At 31.9% G+C, this 22,007-nt stretch overlaps 1 pseudogene; it reads left to right on the forward strand.

The window, feature by feature from the left end:
• Positions 1–2,137: 2,137 nt before the first annotated feature.
• Positions 2,138–3,870, forward strand: LOC137631322 (heat shock-related 70 kDa protein 2-like; annotated as a pseudogene).
• Positions 3,871–22,007: the final 18,137 nt, after the last annotated feature.

Here is a 22,007-nt window from a genome sequence, read left to right on the forward strand (position 1 = left end):
TTTACTTATTATACATATGAGCCCAAGTTTAAAGAAGATGAAATTAAATGGTAACTGCAATAATAGTTGGTGTTTATTTAGATCTCAAAACATTGAATTATTTTTCTATAACAAATCCATAACATGTTCATTTTGTTCAGTATTTTCATATAAAGATAATTCGTCAAAAAAATCTACAACAGAACACGATGTTGTATATAACAAAGATGTAATCAACGGTAAATGTTTTTTTACAAAAAACCACAATATATGTTTAATTGTATTAAATGTCCTTTTAATTTTATCAATTCTTACTTTCATTATATATTATCAATATTTTAAAAACATGAATAAAAGTTTTGAATATTTATACAAATAAATTTGACAGAGAAAGTATTGTTATTTTACCCAGGTCTAAATAAATAAATGATTTTTTTGAAAAAGGGTTATAACATATACCATTGATTTAATAAATTTCTATTAATATTCATATATTAATAAATCTCACTGTTCATTACAACATGTTTGCTATTTTTATAAGAAAATTATTTTACATGATACTAGGTAAACCCATATTAAATCATAAACTATGTAAAAGAAAATACATGATTAAATTAATATAATCAATATTAATTTTGTTTATTAATGTTCATTTAAATACTCCAAAATATAAATTGATATTGTTATATGATTTTATTATTCTTATGACAATTAATATCTGTATTTTTCTAATACTTTTCTCTATTAGTATATCTCATTCAAGTTAAAAGTAGTTTTTTTTTTATTTATGTTACTTTTATAAAAACGTATATGATTATTTTATTACATAGATATAAATTTTTGTATGAAAAAATATTTTGTATTCATTAATTTTATAATTTATTTGTGTAATATACATCTTTCTTCTTATCTTTTTTTTTCAATAAAAACATAATTTTTGGTCTTTTTTTTTGTACAAAATGTTTCTACTATTAGATATAAAAATACACATCTTGATAAAAAGTATTTTTTCGCTATTCATCATACTTTTTAAAATATTTTTTTACATAAAACTATATTTCAATATAGTTTAATTATTTTTTTCTATAAAACCTTATTTGTTTTTAGTGAATTTTTTTTCATATCTTTTGGGGTTTTTCTATATAAAATATTAGTTTTTTATATTTTGTTAGATTATTTTTCTTATATTCCTATTTGTGTGTGAGTTATTCTTATTAAAAACAATTTCTTATATAAAAAATACTTATTTATCCAAATATTTTTTAATTTATTCTTATAAACCCCTATTTTTTTTTTATTAAAAAGTAGTTCTCGATAAAACAAAATAATTTATTTTCTACCTTGTCAGTAAAGAACTATTTTTTTTTCATAATAAATGCTATTTTTAATATTTTTTTCCTGTTAAATATTCATTTTATCTAATAAAATTACATTTATATTATAAAATACATATATTTTATTTTTTTTATTAATTTTTCTTGTTTTTCAATAGTTTTATATTTCATATTATTAACTAAAATTTAATATTATGAACCAAAATAGCTAATAATATTAACCAAAATGTGATTTTATAAAAAATGATAATACAAATGTTAACCACAAAAATATAAAGTTAACCCAAATGGCAATATTATTAACCAAAATAAAAAATTATGAACTCCATTACTAATATTATGAACATCTTTTATTAGTTTTCCTAAATTTTATTAATTGATTTTGTTGAAATTTTATTGAAATTTACGCATTTTTATAATTAAAAGATAATTGTCGTGAAATAAAGAAATTCTGAGAAGATTAATAAAAAAAAATAGATTGATATCCCCCATGAATATATATTTAAGACAAATTATAATCGTTTTCTATGTCAAATAAAAGATTTTACGGTAACTAATATGTTTATCAATAGTATTACTAAGAATAATTTAAGAGTGTTTCACAAAAATCTTAACCATGCAAAATATTATCGTAACTTTTTTACATTTTGTTAAATTTTAATAACTTTTAAATTATTATTTTATTTTTTTTGTTATTCAGTTATATGTAATATTGGCTGTACAATTGTGTATGTATATAAACCCCAGAATACTAACTGCCATGCATCATTAGATTTCTATTTTACAACCAAGTAACATATAGTTGATTGCTGAAAATTCTAGTAATGGAGCATAATAATTCTCCAGTTATTGGTATTGACCTGGGAACTACTTATTCATGTGTTGCGGTTTTTCAAAATGAAAAAGTTGAAATTTTTGCTAATGACCAAGGAAATAGAACCACTCCTTCTTATGTTGCATTCAATGATACCGAAAGACTTGTTGGGATGCAGCAAAAAATCAATGTGTGATGCATCCAAAAAATACTATTTTTGATGTAAAAAGGTTAATGAGAAGAAATTATAGAGATGATTGCGTTCAACGAGAAATTGAAATCTTACCTTATGAAATTATTAACGAAAACGATAAACCAAAAGTACACGTCGAACATAAGAAGAACAAAAAGGTGTTAACCCCAGAAGAAGTATCTTCTCTGATATCATTAAAAATGAAAAACATTGCAAAAGTTATTTGGGAGGAAAAATAATTAAAGCTGTTATTACAGTTCCAGCTTATTTTAATGATTCTCAGAGGTGGGCTACCAAAGATGCTGGAGTCATTGCTGGACTTGATGTTATTCTGATGATTAATGAACCCATGGCTGCCGCCAATGCTTATGGATTAAATAATGATACAAAAGAACAAAATGTTTTCATATTTGATTTGGGAGGGGGGACTTTTGATATATGTATATTGAATATTAGTAATGATGGCATTTTTGAAGTTAAATCAACAACAGGAGATACTCATCTTGGGAGAGTGGATTTTGATAGTATTTTATTACATTATTTTACACAAGAATTCAACAAAAAGTATAAAAAGATCATTAAGACGCCTTCGTTCTGCCTATTAAACTGCCAAACGAAGTTTATCTTCATCTACACAAGCGAGAATTGAAATTGATTCGTTATATGAGGGAATTGATTGTCATACTACCATTACTCGTGCTAAATTTGAAAATTTATGTTTGAATTTATATAAAAATACTCTAGTGCCAGTTGAAAATGCATTGGTTGATGCTAATCTCGATAAGGGTGACATCGATGAAATTGTTTCAGTTGGAGTTTCTACGTGTATTCCGAAAATACAAAGCCACCTTCAAAGTTTTTTTAATGGAAAGAATTTGAATAAGTCGATTAATCCAGATGAGACTGTGGCCTATGGTGCTGCCATTCAGGCTGCCATTCTCAGTGGAGATAAATCTGATAAGATCAAAGATTTATTATCACTGGATGTGACTCCTCTTTCATTAGGTATTAAAACTGCCGGTAATATTATGTCTACCTTGATTAAAAGGAACACAACAATTCCTACTAGAAACTTTGAGAACTTCACCACGTCTTGTGATAACCAAGAATGTGTTAATATTAAAATATACGAAGGAGAAAGAGCTAAAACTATAGATAATAATTATTTAGGGGAGTTTATATTAAACAATATACCTAAAGCCCCCAAGAGTATACCTAAAATCAAGGTTACATTTGATATTGATGCCAATGGTATATTAAATATGCCAACAACCGAAGAATCTTCCGGTAAATCAATTAAGATTACTATAACTAATGAAGAGGTAGATCAAATGATCAAAGAGGCTGAAATGTATTCTACTCAAGATCGTGAATTAAGAAATGATATAGAAGCTAAATGTAAATTAGAATCATATTGCTTAGAGGTACAAAATAATATTGTAAATAATAAAAGTACTAATATAGATATATTAAAAACAAAATTAGAAAGTACTCTTAAATGGATTGATGAAAACTCTACTGCTAAACAAAAAGAATATGAAAATAAATAAAAAAAAAATAACAAATAATTATGAACATATACTTGGGGCAAATGAATCAAATTTACACAATAATCAATTCCATCCAACTCTTGAAGAAGTTGACTAATAAGCAGAGGAGCTTTCATAATTTACTAATATAAAATTTTATACATATTGAAAAATTAATAATTTCAAAAGTTATCACAAAAGAATAAAAAACCCAACAGATCTAATAAAAGATAGTTTCCCGTTCTTGGTATATCAAGATAAATTTACTTGTTATTATTTAGAAGTCGATGAAGTAGATATCTCTTCTAATTTAAAATATATGAATGTAGGTGCCATTGATCGACTATATTATTTCCACTATAAAGAATCGCCCTTTTATGAAAATGTAAATGAATGTGTAATAGCTGGAAGAATGAAGGAAAATGATAAGAATGTAGTATTGTATTTTTATATGCACGGAGCTATATGGAACTTTGGACATGAATAAGAAGGATATGTTTTTTTGTGGCAAGAGACCCCAATTCAATGCTCCAGGATATATATATATATATATATATATATATATATATATATATATATATACATATATATATATATATATATATATATATATATATGTATATATTTATATATATATATATATATATATATATATATATATATATATATACACATATACATATATATATATATATATATATATATATATATATATATATATATATATGTATATATATATATATATATATATATATATATATATATATATATATATATATATATGTATATATATATATATATATATATATATATTGAAAATGAGCTGAGGCAAACTGTTTAAAATAACCTTAAATTAGATAACATTAAGGTAAAGAGGATAATGCCATATCCTGAAAATATCCATCAATGATATAGAAGTAACTGCTGAGGCATTACCTATCCAAATGAATTTCTAAATGCTATAAAGGACAAGGATTTTTATGTTGAGTTTGATTACACACATATTCCTATTGAATGGGATAGTGGTGATGATCCAAATAAATTTACATTTGATGCAAGCAACATTGATCGTGTATATTACTTGAAGAAAAATGCAGAAGAAGTTGACATATATGCGAGACTAGATCCAAGCTTATTTGTCAATATATATATTCATAAAACCCCCCAAAAATAGCAATAAAATATTTTTTTCTAAATTTCAAGATGTACTGTATATATCAATGCTATTGTAAAAATGATCCCCGATAATAAAATAAAAAAAAAAAAAACATTGAAAATGCAGAAAAGACTGATACTATGTTAGTATACTAAATTTCATAATAAAAAAAGATGAAGCCTAAAACAATTCGTTTTCCTATTAACCTCATATCATCACAAGATAAAATTCAGTTATTATTTAATTGGAAAATGTTGTATAAATGGAAATCTTGTAAAGAATACCCAGCCATTTTATGTTTCCTGTGACGGGCCGAGAGAGGAGTTGTGAAATCAAAGGCAGATTGGAAACGACTGAGTTATATTGTTGTGGAACACTCTCCTTATATACAAAACCTCAAGGCAACAGGACATGACAAGTTCACAAGACAGAAAAAATCACAGAGGAAAAACCAGACTTGAATTTTCATGTTCGTTTTAGTGCGAGGGAAGAGCGAAGATACAACCATAATATATACAAAAGGAATTATGTACAATTGTGTGAAACACGGTTGGTACATGGCTCCCCCCCTAAAAATGACATACTGTACATGTTAAATAGGGCGCCCTGATCTAGAGAGGCGAACTGTAGGCGGGTCATCTGGCAGAAGATAAGCAGGTTTTAGACGATCAATGGAGACCCAGTCTTCTTTGCCCCGAATGTTTAGGAGGAATGCTTTCGGACTGCGTCGGATCACAAGGTAAGGTCCCGTGTAAGGGGGCGTTAACGGTGGCTTGCTGGTGTCGTTGCGCAGGAAGACGTGCGTGGCAGAGTGCAAGTCCGTTGGTATGTGATGCTTCGCTGGGGGCTTGTAAGTCTGGCGGCACGGAGTAAATTTTCCCACGACGTGACCTATGCGCTGGAGATCGTCGGAGGAGGTTGTAGAAGGCAAAAACTCGGCAGGGACGACCAACGGGTCGCCATACACCATTTCGGCTGCCGAGACGTCGAGGGCGTCTTTAGGAGTGGTCCTTAGTCCAAGGAGGACCCAGGGAAGCTGAGTAAACCAGTTGCAATCCTTGCAGCGGGACATTAAAGCTGCTTTGAGGGTGCGATGAAAACGTTCAACCATTCCATTGGCAGCGGGGTTGTAGGCCGTTGTGTGATGTAGGGTGATGCCCAGGAGATTCGCTAATGACGTCCATAATTGAGAGGTGAAAGTGGTTCCCCTGTCAGAAGTAATATGCTCAGGGATACCGAATCTTGAAATCCATCCAGAGAGTAAGGCAGATGTACATGAGGCGGACGTTGCAGTTTCCATGGGAATGGCTTCAGGCCAACGAGTGGAGCGGTCGATGACGGTAAACAGGTAACGATGTCCTTGTGATGTGGGTAGGGGGCCTACAACGTCGACGTGAATGTGTGCGAAACGACGCTGAGGTTGAGGAAAGGTGCCTACTCCTGAATCCGTGTGTCGATGTACTTTGGAAGTTTGGCAAGAAGTACAGGCACGGACCCAATCCTTAGCATCCTTAGAAATGCCGTGCCAAATGAACTTTGCCTTCAGCAGCTGTGCAGTAGAACGGCACGAGGGATGTGAAAGGCCGTGGATGAAATCAAACACCTGTCGGCGCATGGGAGCAGGAATCCAAGGTCGCGGTCTACCAGTACTGACGTCACAGAGGAGGGTGGTGTTGGAGTTTTCGAAGGGAAAATCCTCCCAACGGAGGGACGTGCAGGATGTCCTACAAGCTTGATACTCTGGATCCTGTCGTTGGGCTTCAGCCAGGGCGTTGTAATCCAATCCCAGTTGAACGGCAGCCAACGTGTTTCTTGACAGGGCATCGGCAACGGGATTCATTTTCCCAGGGACGTATTGGAGGGTGCAATTGTATTCAGCCACGGCGGAGAGATGTCGGCGTTGACGGGCGGACCAGGCGTCAGACTGTCGAGTGAAGGCATGCACCAGAGGCATGTGATCTGTGCGAATGACGAAGGGCGTACCTTCTAAGAAATGGCGAAAGTGACGGACAGCCAGGTGCACCGCCAGCAATTCTCGATCAAAGGTAGAATAACCCGATTCTGCCTTGGACAGTTTTCTGCTGAAGAAGGCCAATGGGCGGGGCGAGCCTTTGACCACCTGCTCGAGTACTGCACCAATAGCGACGTCGCTGGCATCGGTGGAGAGAAGGAGAGGGGCGTGTGGGATAGGAAAAGTGAGAGCCGCAGCAGTTGATAGGGCCTTCTTTGCATTGCAGAAGGCCGCTTCTTGAAGGGGACCCCACTTCAAGTCCTTTGGCTTGCCCTTGAGGGAGGCGTAGAGGGGAGCAAGAGTGGCGGCAATGGCTGGCAGAAAGCGGTGATAATAGTTGATCATGCCCAAGAATTCCTGCAGAGCTTTGACGGTCGAGGGCGTGGGGAAATTCTGAACGGCTGCTACCTTCTCAGGGAGGGGATGGACTCCTTCAGGAGTGATACGGTGCCCTAAGAACGACACTTCGTTGGCGCCAAAGGTACACTTGTCGTACCGGACTACAAGGCCGTTTTGTTGCAGGCGGTCGAGCACGATGCGCAGGTGACGGAGGTGTTCCTCTTTTGAGGAGGAGAACACAAGTATGTCGTCCACATAACATACACAGAAAGGGAGGTCTCCTAAGATGCCATCCATGAGACGTTGAAACGTTGCCCCAGCATTACGAAGGCCAAAACAGGAGTAATTGAAGGTGTATGTGCCAAACGGAGTGGTGATGGCGGTCTTGGGGATGTCTTCTGGGTTCATAGGCACCTGATAATACCCCTTCAGGAGGTCGAGCGTAGAGAAAACCTTTGCTTTGTGTAGGTAGGAGGTTACATCGGCAATGTTTGGGAGGGGGTAGTGATCCGGTTCTGTTTGCATGTTCAGGCGCCTGTAATCCTCGCACGGACGGAGGGAGCCGTCTTTCTTCAGAACGATGTGTAAGGGTGACAACCATGGGCTGGAGGCCTTTTGGCAAAGGCCCATTTTCTCCATTTCGGCGAACGTCTGTTTGGCGGCTGCCAATCGTTCCGGTGCCAGACGTCTGAATTTTGCGAAGACTGGGGGTCCCGTCGTCTTGATATGGTGATAAATACCGTGCTTAGCAGGAACTGTGGGCGTTTGGCGAAGTTCTGGACGGAAAACTTCCGGGTACGACGTGAGGAGGTGGGCGTAGGCATCCGTGGGTGCGCTGATGTGGAGAACGAGGTTAGAGGGGGCGGGTTGAAGAGGTGTCGACAAGTACGAGTCCGCGTTGACCAATCGTCGGTGGGCGACATCGACCAGAAGGTGGAAATGAGAGAGGAAATCCGCACCGAGGATTGGCATTGTGACGTCAGCAACGAGAAACTTCCAATTGAATTTACCGTTTCCGAACGATAATGTGAGGTTCTCGTGTATGTCCTACGGCATTCATGTCAGCTTCGGTGTACGTTGAATAGGCATCCTCGTCGTCAGGGGTGGAGGCGTTGATGGAGGTCTTGAAGTGGCTGTCCATAAGGGCGTCGGCTTTGGTCATCAAGTCCTTTATGGGTAAACTATCGACATCGGGTATGGCAGCGCGCACAGGTTCAGGTAAACGGCGTATCCAAAGGGCACGGAGTAGGTTCACCTCACGAGGAGAGCCGTCTGCGGCAGGTTGAAGGCGAGCGATACTGGTCATTTCCCTGAGGGCAAGCGAAGCCCTTTGGTCCCCCAACGGTTGTTGCGAGAGCTGAAAAAGCTTTGCTATACGGGCGGCTGGCGACGGCGAGTACTGTTGCAGAAGGTATGATTTGAGGTTGTCATACGCTATTGGGGTGTCTCCTTGTTCACAAAGCCAGTCGGATATTTCTGGGAAGGTGTCCTCGGGTATCGCCGCGAGAACATAATCCGCTTTGGTGGTTGAGCGAGTCACGCCCCTGATACGAAACTGGACTTCTGCGCGCTGAAACCAAGCAAACGCCTCTCCGCTGGCAAACGATGAAAGTTTGAATGGAGAGGCCGTAGCGCCAACTGCCGTAGAGTCCGTCATACTACCAACGATGGAGGGGCGAGGGGGTGGGGGTGGAAGGCGGTGGAAGCGAGTCGACTTCCGGGGTCACCAATGTGACGGGCCGAGAGAGGAGTTGTGAAATCAAAGGCAGATTGGAAACGACTGAGTTATATTGTTGTGGAACACTCTCCTTATATACAAAACCTCAAGGCAACAGGACATACAAGTTCACAAGACAGACAAAATCACAGAGGAAAAACCAGACTTGAATTTTCATGTTCGTTTTAGTGCGAGGGAAGAGCGAAGATACAACCATAATATATACAAAAGGAATTATGTACAATTGTGTGAAACACGGTTGGTACATTCCCTTATTTTTTTTACAAATTCTATATTTTCTATTTTAAGATGGTACTCATATGAAAGCAATAATAACTTACCTCCTATATTTCAATATTCATTATTGTTGGAAATTAAAAGTCAAATTAAAAGATTTTTTGAAATGTTAGAGGTTTTAGTAAACATAATAATTAACGATGAAAGCTATAAGTTCAGGTTGAGAGCCCCCCACAAATTGAAAAACAGTTACAAGAAATGGTTTTATTGACTAAGAAGAATAACAACAATAATCCTCAGGATATAGAAAATCAAAAAAACAGAAATATAACACTTTTTCTTGGAATGGTATTTGGCAAATGATAGTAGTCAACATATTTACTAACACATTTTATTTGTAAAAAATCTTGATTTTAATAAAGTGCAAAACCCTTAAAGAATTATCCAAAAATTTATATGACACAGGATGTTGTGATACAATAGAAGAAGTTTCATTATTTCCTCCGCATTCAATTCACTATGTTAATCAAACAATTGTTTCTGACTGCTCAATGTTGCCTCCTGAATTATATGGGCCGGCAAGCTGGGGACCAATATATTGGAATATTTTTCATGCCTATTCAATAAATGCTAAAGATAATAGAAATTCTAAAATTAACTGTTTACCCGAGCATTTATATGCATTTATTCACATACTTCCACTTTTGGTTCCTTGTCTTAATTGTATAAAACATTATCATAACATTATTCAACCTAGTAAAATTAAACCGATGATATCTATATCACAGTATGAAAATTTTTATGAAAAAATTCATACAAATATATCTAATGGCAAATGATTTCTGTAAAGTTATTAATATCAATTATTTAAAATAAACAATTATTTGCATAATGTGTATATTAACTATATATACACATAAAAAGTATTATTATTAATTAGAAAATATCAGGGCGTGTGCAATAGTATTCATAATTTTTATATGGATATCGATTACGTTAAGTTTTCCGATGAATATTTATTAGGCCTTTCAATAATAACATTATATCTTTTTCTTAAATTATTAATATTTTTTTCCGTGTTTACCAATGATAAATTTATAACAATCTGAATAGCCATAAATTATGCTTTGATATATTTGTTTTGGGTTGCAATTTTCATTCATGGTCATGATATACGAAGAAAAGGATGATGTAGATAAAAAAAGATGGTGATGAGGTATTATATAAAAATAAAGAATTATTATAATAATTATCAATTATATTATTATTTTCAAAGAAACAAATATTATCACTTTTTTCAATTAGACTAGTAATTATGATTTTCAGTTCTTGTATGTAGAAATATATGTTATTCAGTTCATTTTTATTATATTTTATATGTTGTATATAGTCACAATTCAATTTTCTAAAATAACAATTACCATTATTATTGTTGTCGTCCTCTCCTATTTTATCCTCATCTTTGAAACAATTAGTGTTATGTTTTAAATTTTCATTTTGGTGTTCAATATTAATATAATTATCACTACTACTACTATCATTTACTAGATTTAATTTTGATTTAGTAATAATTTCTTTTGTGAATGTGTGACTCATCTAAGATGATTTGCTTTTAGATTTTGAAAAAGAATATATAACAAGGTATATATGTGTGTGCATGATATACATATATATATATAAATATATATATATATATATATATATATATATATATATATATATATATATATATTTATTTATTTATTTATATATATATATAATTTAAAATCGATAATATTTTTTTTACTAGCTAAATAAAAAAAAAATGACTCAAAGGGAAAATCATAAAAAAGGAAAAAGGTATTCTTCAATCAGAAATGAAATTATTATTTCAAATGAAAAACATATAAACCAACAGAGATATATATCTGATACCTTTTTAGTAGGATCAACAAATGAAGAAAATAAAATGATATCTAATAATGAAGCGGAGAGCCTAAGAGTTCGAATTAATATTCTTGAAATGAAAATGGATAAAATATTCAGAGCACTAAGTCCAATGAATAATAAAAAAGCTACACCAGTTGCTTTGTTAATATATTCAGATTCAAAATAATGCCACGATTATGTAACTGCCATTTATAATAATTGGATTCAATATTTTTCATATATGGCATCTAGTAATATAAGTAAAGAACTGAAATTTGAATATTTTTTTTAAAATATTGATGAATTCCTTTTTAAAAATTACTTTTGTAAATATAATATTACAATAAAATCTTTATTTAATTTACATGAATTAACAGATAAAGAACGTAATATATTGTCGTGGAATAGATACCCAAATACATGGGAATTAATGGATGCCAAAAACAAAGAACATATCTCCGCATTTATATACAAAGATGCAATTTACATATATTATTTTCCAGATGATATTCTAGAGATTTGTAACTGTTTGACTACTACTACCACTACTACTACTTCTTCTAATACTACTACTAATAATAATAATAAAATTGATATGCAACTGGAAAATAAATCTTTGTTTCCAGGATTATCCACATCAAATAAAATTGTAGACCAAATTGAAAATAAAGCAATTTGTATCAATTTATCAGAAAAAGATAAATTTATTAATACTGATCACCGTTTTGTTGTTTTGGGTGCCGAGAGACCTCTATTCAATACTAGAGTAAATATTTCATGTGTAAATGTATTAAATGATACTATATATAAAATAGGACCTACTGTATTAAATATTACTATTGTTACACTTAAAATGTTTCGCCGAGGAAAATGATTAATGTTATGGACATGATATAGATTTTTTAAAACAATTTATTAATTACACCCCTTCAGTATTATTTGGACATTCTTTTTTCCCTCTAGTTACTAATTTCTTAATAAATTTCAACTTTGAAAAAAAATAGACTATATCATAAACACAATTCATTTTAAGTCTCATAAAAATCAATAGCAGCTACTAAAGTTTTTAAATCTTTTATATTGAATTTTGCATATAATAATGGTGAAAGATTTGTTAAAAAAAATACTTGATTTGCCCATTGACGCATACATAATATAGAACATATACTTTCAATCAATAAAAGTTTTTTCAGAGGAGTAGCCCATTGTGATAAATTATCGTTATCTGTATTTTGTTTAGAAAATCGGACAAAAAAATTCCCAATAGATCTAATCATGGAAGAAAAGTCGTTGTTTTCTGTATGAAATTTAGCAGATAATTCGTGTATTTTTTTTTTTACTCTGTGATGGGTGTATCATAAGACCAAAATTGTAATCACTACCAAAAAATATAAAATGTAATATAACGTATAATATCATTTGATCAATATTAAATTTAAGGCCCACTATATGTGTCACTGTTTTCACTTTTACTTAATATGGTGGTCACTATAGCGACATTTTTTATTTGTCCTAAAATAATCATGGCCATTACATCCGAGTCAGATGAAAGTATATTATATGTTTCATTCCCACAGAATTTTTGAGTAAATTTGATTAGCTCCACTTCCCCTTCACCTCTATTAGAACATTCAATATTATTGTTACTTTCAAATGAAAAATTATAGAGATACGATAAAGAATTAAGTTTTTCATTTAATAAATAAAAAATATATTTATGGAGTTCATCCTTTTCTGATAAGGTAACAAACTATAATAATCCTTTTTTTTTTTTTTTTTTTTTTTTTTTTTGAAAACAATAAATAATATTATTAATGATTTCTTCTTTCCTAAAAGATTTATAAAATGAGCAAATCTGTTCTATATAATATATTATGCTATTAACTACATCAGTTGCATTATATTTTATATTAAATTTATCATCATCTAACAACACATTTTTGTCTGGTCTTTTAACGTGTGCATATAAAAATATGGCTCCATCGATACCAATACTATTTAGTTTCCCCTCATTTCCAATATTATCATAAATATCATTAAGATGTTGTGGTTGATAATGATTATCATTAATATTGTTGTATTTTGTTAGTAAAGGTAACCGAGCACTATTATCTTGAATTTTATTTGTAAGAAATAGAACTCCCATTATCTAACTAGTAAAAATTGTATACCCTGTATATATATATATATATATATATATATATATATATATATATATATATATATATATATATTTATATATATATATATATATATATATATATATATATATATATATATATTTATATATATATATATATGTATATGTATTTATATATATATATATATATATATATATATATATATATATATTTATATCTATCTATATATACATATATATATATATATATATATATATATATATATTTATATATATATAGATATAAATATATATATATATATATATATATATATATATATATTTATATCTATATATATAAATATATATATATATATATATATATATATATATATATATATATATATATATATATATATATACGCAATTTAAAATTTGTTAAGTTTAATATTAAATATAAAAAAATGATAACAGGATCAACAATAGTCCTATCTGATGTATTATTCGTGTCTATGATATTTTTATCATTGGTGTTATTGGTTATATTTATATTAAAAATTTTGAAAAAAAAAAAATTATAATATTTACATAAATGACCAACAAATGTTATTTATCGAAATTATAGCGTTGATTGGACTAATACTATTAGAAATAGCTAGTGTATATTTAAAATATTATAATTATAATGATAAATTTCTTAAATCAAAGGAGAATATATAGAATAAAAAAACTTAAGTTAGAAATAATCTTAATATTGATGATGATATCACTTAATTATTATTACTATAATATTTCTACTTATTGTACTTATAGTTTTTTATCAGAGTTCTTCATCATCATCATCATCATCATCATCGTCATTATTATCATTTTCCTTTCCTTCAAATAGGGCGATGTTGGTTCTTTCATCTTTTCCTTCTAAAAATGTATTTGCCTTTTCTAATTCAAATAGGTTTTCTTTTGCTTTTCAATTTTAGGTCTTTTTGTTGGAATTTCCTCTTCTTCGTCATCTTTAGCTTTTTTTCTTTTCCTTTTATTTACCCTCTCTACTTCTACTTTTATGCTGCTTTCTCATCTATCAAACACATCATCATGATCATCATCTAATAATACTTCTTTTTCAGTTATTTCCATTTTAAGGTCGTCCATAGTATTATATTGGATTTGTGTATTTTGCGCTTTATCTTTTTCATTTTTACCAATTGTGTTATTTTTACCTCTTTTTGTTGTTCATTTTCCTTTTCAATTATAATATTAGTTTTTTTTTTCTTTTTTTGGGGGGGGGTGGGGCTGCAGTGTTTCTATTCTTTTTATTGATGTATCCCCTTTTTTAACATTCTCCTTCTTTGTCCTTTTAATAACACCATCACCAGTCCTTTTCCCTTTTCTTTCTTTTTTTTATGTTTACCACGTTCTCATCATCCAATAATGTATCTTCTTTCTCAATTACCTTTATTTTAGAATCAAATTGGTGGTGCTGGTTATATTGTGCGGCTACTTCTCTTTCTATTTCAACTGGTGCTTTTTGTAGGGGTGTGTTGTTATTTTCAAATTTTAAACTCTCGATTCGTACTAGTTTAATTTTCTCGTTCTTTTTAGAAATAACATTATTATTGCTACTGATGCTGTCGTCAGTATCATTATAAGTTATCATCAAGGGACTATAATTGGTGTTAATGGTGATGGTGATAATGGTGATAATGGTGGTAATACCCCCGATGATGATGGCAAATTACCATTATTTTCTTCCTGATTTGAAATTACCAGAGTAGTATTTTGTTGATTATTATCATCATTGACAATGTTATTATACGGTGGTAAGTTTGTTATAAATTTTATTGTTGTTGTTGTGGTAGCATTTGATGTTGTTGATGATTGGAGTGGTGGTGGAGGTATGGATATGGGTTGTTGTGATGGTAATTGTGAAGTTATTATTAGAGATTCTTTTTGTTCTACTTCCATTAATGTCTCAATATAATTATTATTATTATTAATATTATCATTATACAATTGTGGTTTATTTGCCCTTAATTGATCTAATCTTGATTCAGTAGAAATTTAATAAGGATTATTGTTAGTATTACCACCAAATGTAAACAAGGAGGATTATGGTGGTGATGGTTGGTTATTACTACCAAATGTAAACAAGGAGGATGATGGTTGGGTTATTTCATTTTCGGGTAATAATGACACTTGTTGATGTTCCATTAATTGTAAATTATTATCATCGTTATTTTGGGGGGTTGATTTGGAGGGAGAGTGAATGTCCGTCTACCATCACCTGTGGAGGTTTGTCTGCTTCATGTTTGATTATTTTTTTTTATTATTATAATCTCGATTTAGTAGGGTTATCATAATAATCATGAGGCAATTCACTTGGTTGTAAATTATCATTATTACCACTAGTTTTAGTTAAAAAGGACGTTGGTTGGATTATTTATTTTGTCAATAAGGATTGAAGGAGGAGTTGTTGTTGTTGTTGGTGTTGTTGTTGTTGTTGTTGATGTTGTTGTTGATCTAGTAACTGTAATTGTTGTTTTTCTTGATTCGTTATCAATAGTGAAAGTGTCTGGTTGTTTTGATCAATTTGATTTTTCAGTCCTGAAGCAACTTTATTTGTTATTTTAGTAACCTGATTTTCTTGTTTTGAAGAGTTATAAAAAATCGCAACCAATTTTTCAATATGATTATTTGTTAATGCTAAAGCATTTTCATATTCCTAAAACAACAAATCTTCTTCTCTTTTATGTTTAACAATTATATTATTTTTTTCTTCTGTGAACTTTTCAAGTTTGGTGCTTTGTTTTGAAATTGTTGATTTTAATTGTTAAATTTCTTCTTCTTGAATTTTTAATTGTTTTAAATGTTTAGCGCACTCTTTTCTCATTTTTTTCATATTGTCTTTTGTTTCGCGTATAATGTTTTCATTTTCTTTTTGATACTGTTCATTTGAATATAAATAATCATCTCTCTCTTTTTTTATTCTTTTTATATAACTTTCATTGTCTCTTCTGTTGCTTTTCTTTTAATTTATATCTATCTCACTAATCAAACTTTTTGGTTCTTGAATTGTTTGTTTAAACAAGATTGTCTTCTTCTGTATTATTCATAGATTTTTCAGAATTTGAAATCGTATCTTTATTTATACTTTCATGTATTGAGATGTCTTTTTGAGCTTTGTAATAATTCAACTCTTTGGAAAGTTCCTTTGTTTTATTTTCCTTATCTAAATCATTTTTCAGAATTTCTTTTTCATATTCATAAAGTTTTCCTATTTTAGTTTTACGGTTATTTAGTTCTTCTTCTAATAAATATATTCTATTTTCTTTATCAGACAGCCAATTTGTATATGATAAAATAATTGTGTCATTGTTTTTGTTTTTATTTTTATCATTATAATCTTTAACATTTTCTAAATATGAGTTTAGTGTCTCCTCTGTTTCCATATTTTTTTGTGTCAGTTCTAACGCTTAACACACTTTTCCAGTACTTAGCATTATTTTCGAGTGTATTTTTACACATATCCATCATATGCTCATTATACATTAAGACTTCCTTTTCATGAGGAAGTCTGTTTTCTTGTTTCCTTTGTTTATATGAATCAAATTCGCTTAGTAACAAATTATAAGCACGTTCAAAAGCATCATGTGATTGGATTAATTTTTTAACTAAATCATTCTCTAAAATTTCATATTTATTTTTGTAATTAAGATGTAAATCCAACATTTTCTTTTGTATTTGAGTTTCATACCAATTCCAGTTTTCTTCCTTTTTCTCATAAGACAAATAAAAATATTTGTAGATTAAGGCAATAACTCTTAATTCTTGTATCCATAATAAATGTCCAATATTGGTATATAAATTTGTGCTCATATAACCATTTAAAATTGAAGAAAATAAAGATGACCATTTATGTAAAGTATCTTTTCCAATCAATATAGTAGTGTTATTTAAGGATTTTTGAAGTTCATTTTCCATAACATATAAAGTTTGCGAAAGAAAGTAGTCAAAATTAGGCGGAAGAAATAAATAAGAACTAGCCTTTGAGTCTTTTTTTAAACAATCTAAAAGATCCTCTACTTTTTGTGATTTGTAAATCATGTCTTTAAATTCTCTGGTACTAATATATTGAACATTGCCATCTTTTTGCCATTTAGACTGCCACATACAATATAATAAGTGAATAATAGCCGAATGAAAATTACTTTCATTATTTAACTGATATTTTAATAGTTAATTGAAACCTTCATATTTTTTCTGGTTAAGAATGTATGACAAAAGACGATGGAAAAACATTGAATAATATTGAATTGCTTTCCCATAATTTTCATTTTCAATTTCTTCTCATATCATTATAACAGGATCCATTTAGGAATGTATATTTTTTAACATTAAGAAATATTGGAGTACAGTTAATGATATCATAAAACATTTTTGTGGGTGAATTTTATTATCATAATTTATTATGAGCCTTTCATAACTTGATATATAACATCCATATTTTTGAAGTTTGAAATGATAATATCAACAAAATTACTATATTCGGTTATTTGTTTATCAATATGTTTGTTGAGTTGTGAAGGAATAGACCATTGCATGATTGCACTTTTATAAAAATTTAAACCGTTAGAAATAAAATCTATTTGATATAGACAATGTAATAAAATCTTGCCTTGATATGTCAAATAATTTTCAGCTTTTGAGATATACGAGCGTAATGCTTTCAACTGAATGTCTTTGTGTTTACGAATAATCAAATTTTTTTTAATTGATTTTAAGATTGTAGGAAAGATTTTCTGAAAATTATAATATCGATTAGGTCGTATTCTCGTTAATTCTTCAAGTATTTGAATAATGGTAAATACTATGTCCATATAAAATGCTTTTAAATTCTCTACAGAATTTGATTTATATTCATGAAATATATCACAATTTTTCTTAAAACTTATAATGTTTGCATTATAGATAATAGAATTTGCAGTATATATGTCTATTAAATTTATTTTTTTTTTCGTGTGGTGTCCAATTATTAATATTCAGAGAAAGAAAATAATTATTGTAATAATTATATTTCATGTTTGATGATATAGGTATGTCATCTTGATCCCAACAAAACTATTATTTGTTGATGAAAATTTTGTCGATGTTGCATGTGACTTACTATGATAATCTCTGGTAATTTCATTTCTTTGTTTAGGCATTGATAAAGATAAAGATTCGTCAACAAAATCTATTTCGTTTTTCTCTTTTGATTCTTTTTTTATTTTATTTGTGTTATTGTTGTCATAATAATAATAATCATAATCATTCATAGATTCTTCATAACTACCGCTGCTGATGTTACTAATACTGCCAACATAATTGTTATCAACAAAAACATCATTTATTTTTTTAATTAGGTAATATCTTATATAAGCTTTAGATCATTACTTTAATAAAACATAACTATCTTATCTACAACAAACAATTTTGATCATGAAAATGTTTTTTTTTTGGCGATGGTTCATTCAATATACTGTTTAATGAACTTTTGGAGATGGGCACCAATAAACGGATTTTGAGCAAAGAGAAAAATCTATTTTAGGGTGAGATCACCATGTCATCCTGATGGAAGGTTCCTAGGAGTAGCTTCCTAAGGGATATTTAACTACAGTGATATTCCCAGAGAATTTACCTTTAGGCCTCCAGAATTCTAACTCCTGGCGCGAATATCCTTAACTTTCTCTCAAGGATATCGCATAATATCAGGGGACGTACTCTTGACACGCCACATAGCAATCTGCACCCCTAATAGCGTTTACGCTTCGAGGGGGACGTGGCAAAAGAATAGAAGGCGGACCATAACAAGGTTACCCCCGTTCCCGTACTACTATTGACTACCACCCCAGAGCCATTCCCAAGATGGCGGACATTCCTTGTAGTGTTGAGCGTGGTGCAACAGATACAGTACGTCAGGGAGGGAACTGTGAAGATCTTTTCTTTTAAGAAGGAAAGGTGGGTCCATCAGGAAGACATGACGATCTCACCGAAAAATAGATTTTTCGCTTCGCTCAAAATCCGTTTTTTGGGTTCAAGCCATGTCGTCCTGATGGAAGTATACCAGAGCATTAATGTATCTGTGGATTTTCATCAGTGCCTTAACCTTAGGACAACCTTTCTATGATCATTTGGATCAATCAAGACAAATGACATTACCGTTATCCGTCATTATCACTAATCATCTCCAATGTTAGTGCTTCCTGTCCCCTACAGGGAAGAGTCATTCTAGACAGTAGAAAAAAGGGGGTCTCAAGGTAAGCATATATTGTATAGACAAACATAAGAATACACCAGATGAATAAACCGTCTTGTAGTTTGTGAAATTTCTAAATACTTAACAGTGTTTCTTAAATCCATTGTTTGTGAGCATGCAAATACATAAAAGTACATACTCTGGACTTTTAATCATGCAATTGTCGGGCGAGTTAGGACGCAATTACATTCTAATAGACATTTATTATCAATAAATGACTAAGTAAATTAGTAAGTAAAACGAATGTAGCATGATAACGGAACTATACATGTAACCTGTACAGAGATTATCTTTCTTTCTTGGAAAGCAAGAAATGATAAGTGCCACTCTCATATTGAAGAAAATTTATAAAACAAATTCTCTTCATAATTCCTGTACTGGTTACTTTTATCGGCACTATGTACTACGTACACCGGCACTAGTGCTATCTGTATATTTCCACACAGGAGATTTTGTACAGATCTAGTGGTACCATGGTAACACTTAATCAAAGGAGGTTACACCCTGAGAGGGATGACCCCTTCCCCTTTTAATTGACAGTCCCAGTAAATTAGCTGTTCATCGTAGAATTAGACGGCGGGATAAATACTTTACCCGACGTCACCACATACTGGTTCAGATCATGGATTTGCTTAGCATAGTGTTTGTAGAACACTCTGGATTATTCTCAACCATTATATGTGCGAGGATATTTGAAGTCCCAAACCATTGACTGTTTATAACAGTAATTAGGGGGCAGGTTTTAATACACTACCTGCTGCCACTACATAGTGTTTCAGTTCATATACCTTTTTCACATAGTGTTTGTAAAACACTCTAGATGATTTCCATCCAGTGTATGAACGAAGACGCTCAAAGTCCATATACTGAAAGAAGTTCATTGATGTAGCAATCTTTCTCGGATCATGACCTGCGGGAGAACTGTCAGGATCCGCTCTACGAATAAAGCAGGTGAGCTTCGCTCTCAGTTGTTTTAGGGATAAGTTTGATCCAGAGGTTTCTCCTTTAAAGAGCTGTCCTCCCCTGAAGTCTGAAGTTCTACGAACATAGACCTTTAGACACTACCGGACATAGAGAGACATCTTCCTTCAGAGGGCAAATTCTCCAGGGACCCCACCTTTTAGTGGGTAGCTCATTCTTAGCCAGAAAGGATGGATCAGGGAAGAGATTCAGTTCTCCTGTTTCTGCGAACTGAATGTGGCCCTCATCCCTAGAAAGGGCCACTATTTCACTAACTCTAGCCCCTGAGGCTATAGCGAACAGAAAAATAACCTTTTGGGTTAGATCCTTAAGCGAACAATCTTCATTGTTCAAGGATGAGGCATAATGTAGGACCTTGTCCAAAGACCAAGAGATGTGCTTTGGTGGTGCTGCAGGCCTAAGCCTCACAAATGCCTTCGGGATCTTATTAAAGATCTCATTCGCCAAGTCCACTTGAAAGGCATATAGAAGAGGTCTAGTCAAGGCTGACTTGCACGTAGTTATCGTGTTGGCTGCTAAGCCTTGGCTATGAAGATGGATAAAGAAGGACATGCAGAAGTTCATTGAAATCTCTCTCGGTCCTTTTGCTTTTACGAAAGCAACCTACTTTTTCCATAATGACTCATATTGTCTTCTAGTTGACTTAGACTTGTATTCTTTTAAGAATTCTATATTGCCTTTTGAGATCCCAAATCTTTTCTTAACCGCTAGGCCAAGAAAATCATGCAATGAAGGGTTTGGGTTCTCTGTAATAAATCGAAGGCAATTAGTCTGTGAACCTTCTGGAGTTGTCCCGGGTTCAGAACTAAAGACAGCCTCAGCCTCCGTTCCTTCCTCAAGGAGGATATATTGCTCTTAGGCTACATGGGAGACAACAGAGCTACTCCCACCTGGAAGGATCTTAGCATGTTGAGGACTCTCAGCAGGTGATTGGACGGGATGAACTGGAAATCCTAAGTCTATCCCTTCCATTTCACAGACATGATGTCTATCATTTAAATTAGAGTATCCTCGTATGGGGCTACATATCAAAGTAGTTTCCTGATGGTGCTCGTAATGAAGAGGTCGGATTGCAGTTCGGGGACTTGTTCCCATCTGGGAGAGAATAGGCCTGCGTCCGTGGACCATTCTAACTCTATCGGCCTGAGCCTGAGTAGGGCATCCACTATCATATTACGGATTGGTTTTATGTGAACTGCTGACAGGTGCCATCCCTTCAGGTAAGGGATGGCTAACTACACCTAGACTGTATGAGACGTTCCCTAACATCGTCGATTGCAGCGTCTCGTTATCGCTTCGGAGTCCCAGATCAACCGTATACAATCTGATCTGCTTGGAGAGAGTTTCCCTACTCATGACTGGACCAACATGGTCTTGGGATCTTCGGGCTTTGACCTT

Source organism: Palaemon carinicauda, chromosome 3 (assembly GCF_036898095.1).
Source record: "Palaemon carinicauda isolate YSFRI2023 chromosome 3, ASM3689809v2, whole genome shotgun sequence".
Classification (NCBI taxonomy): domain Eukaryota; kingdom Metazoa; phylum Arthropoda; class Malacostraca; order Decapoda; family Palaemonidae; genus Palaemon; species Palaemon carinicauda.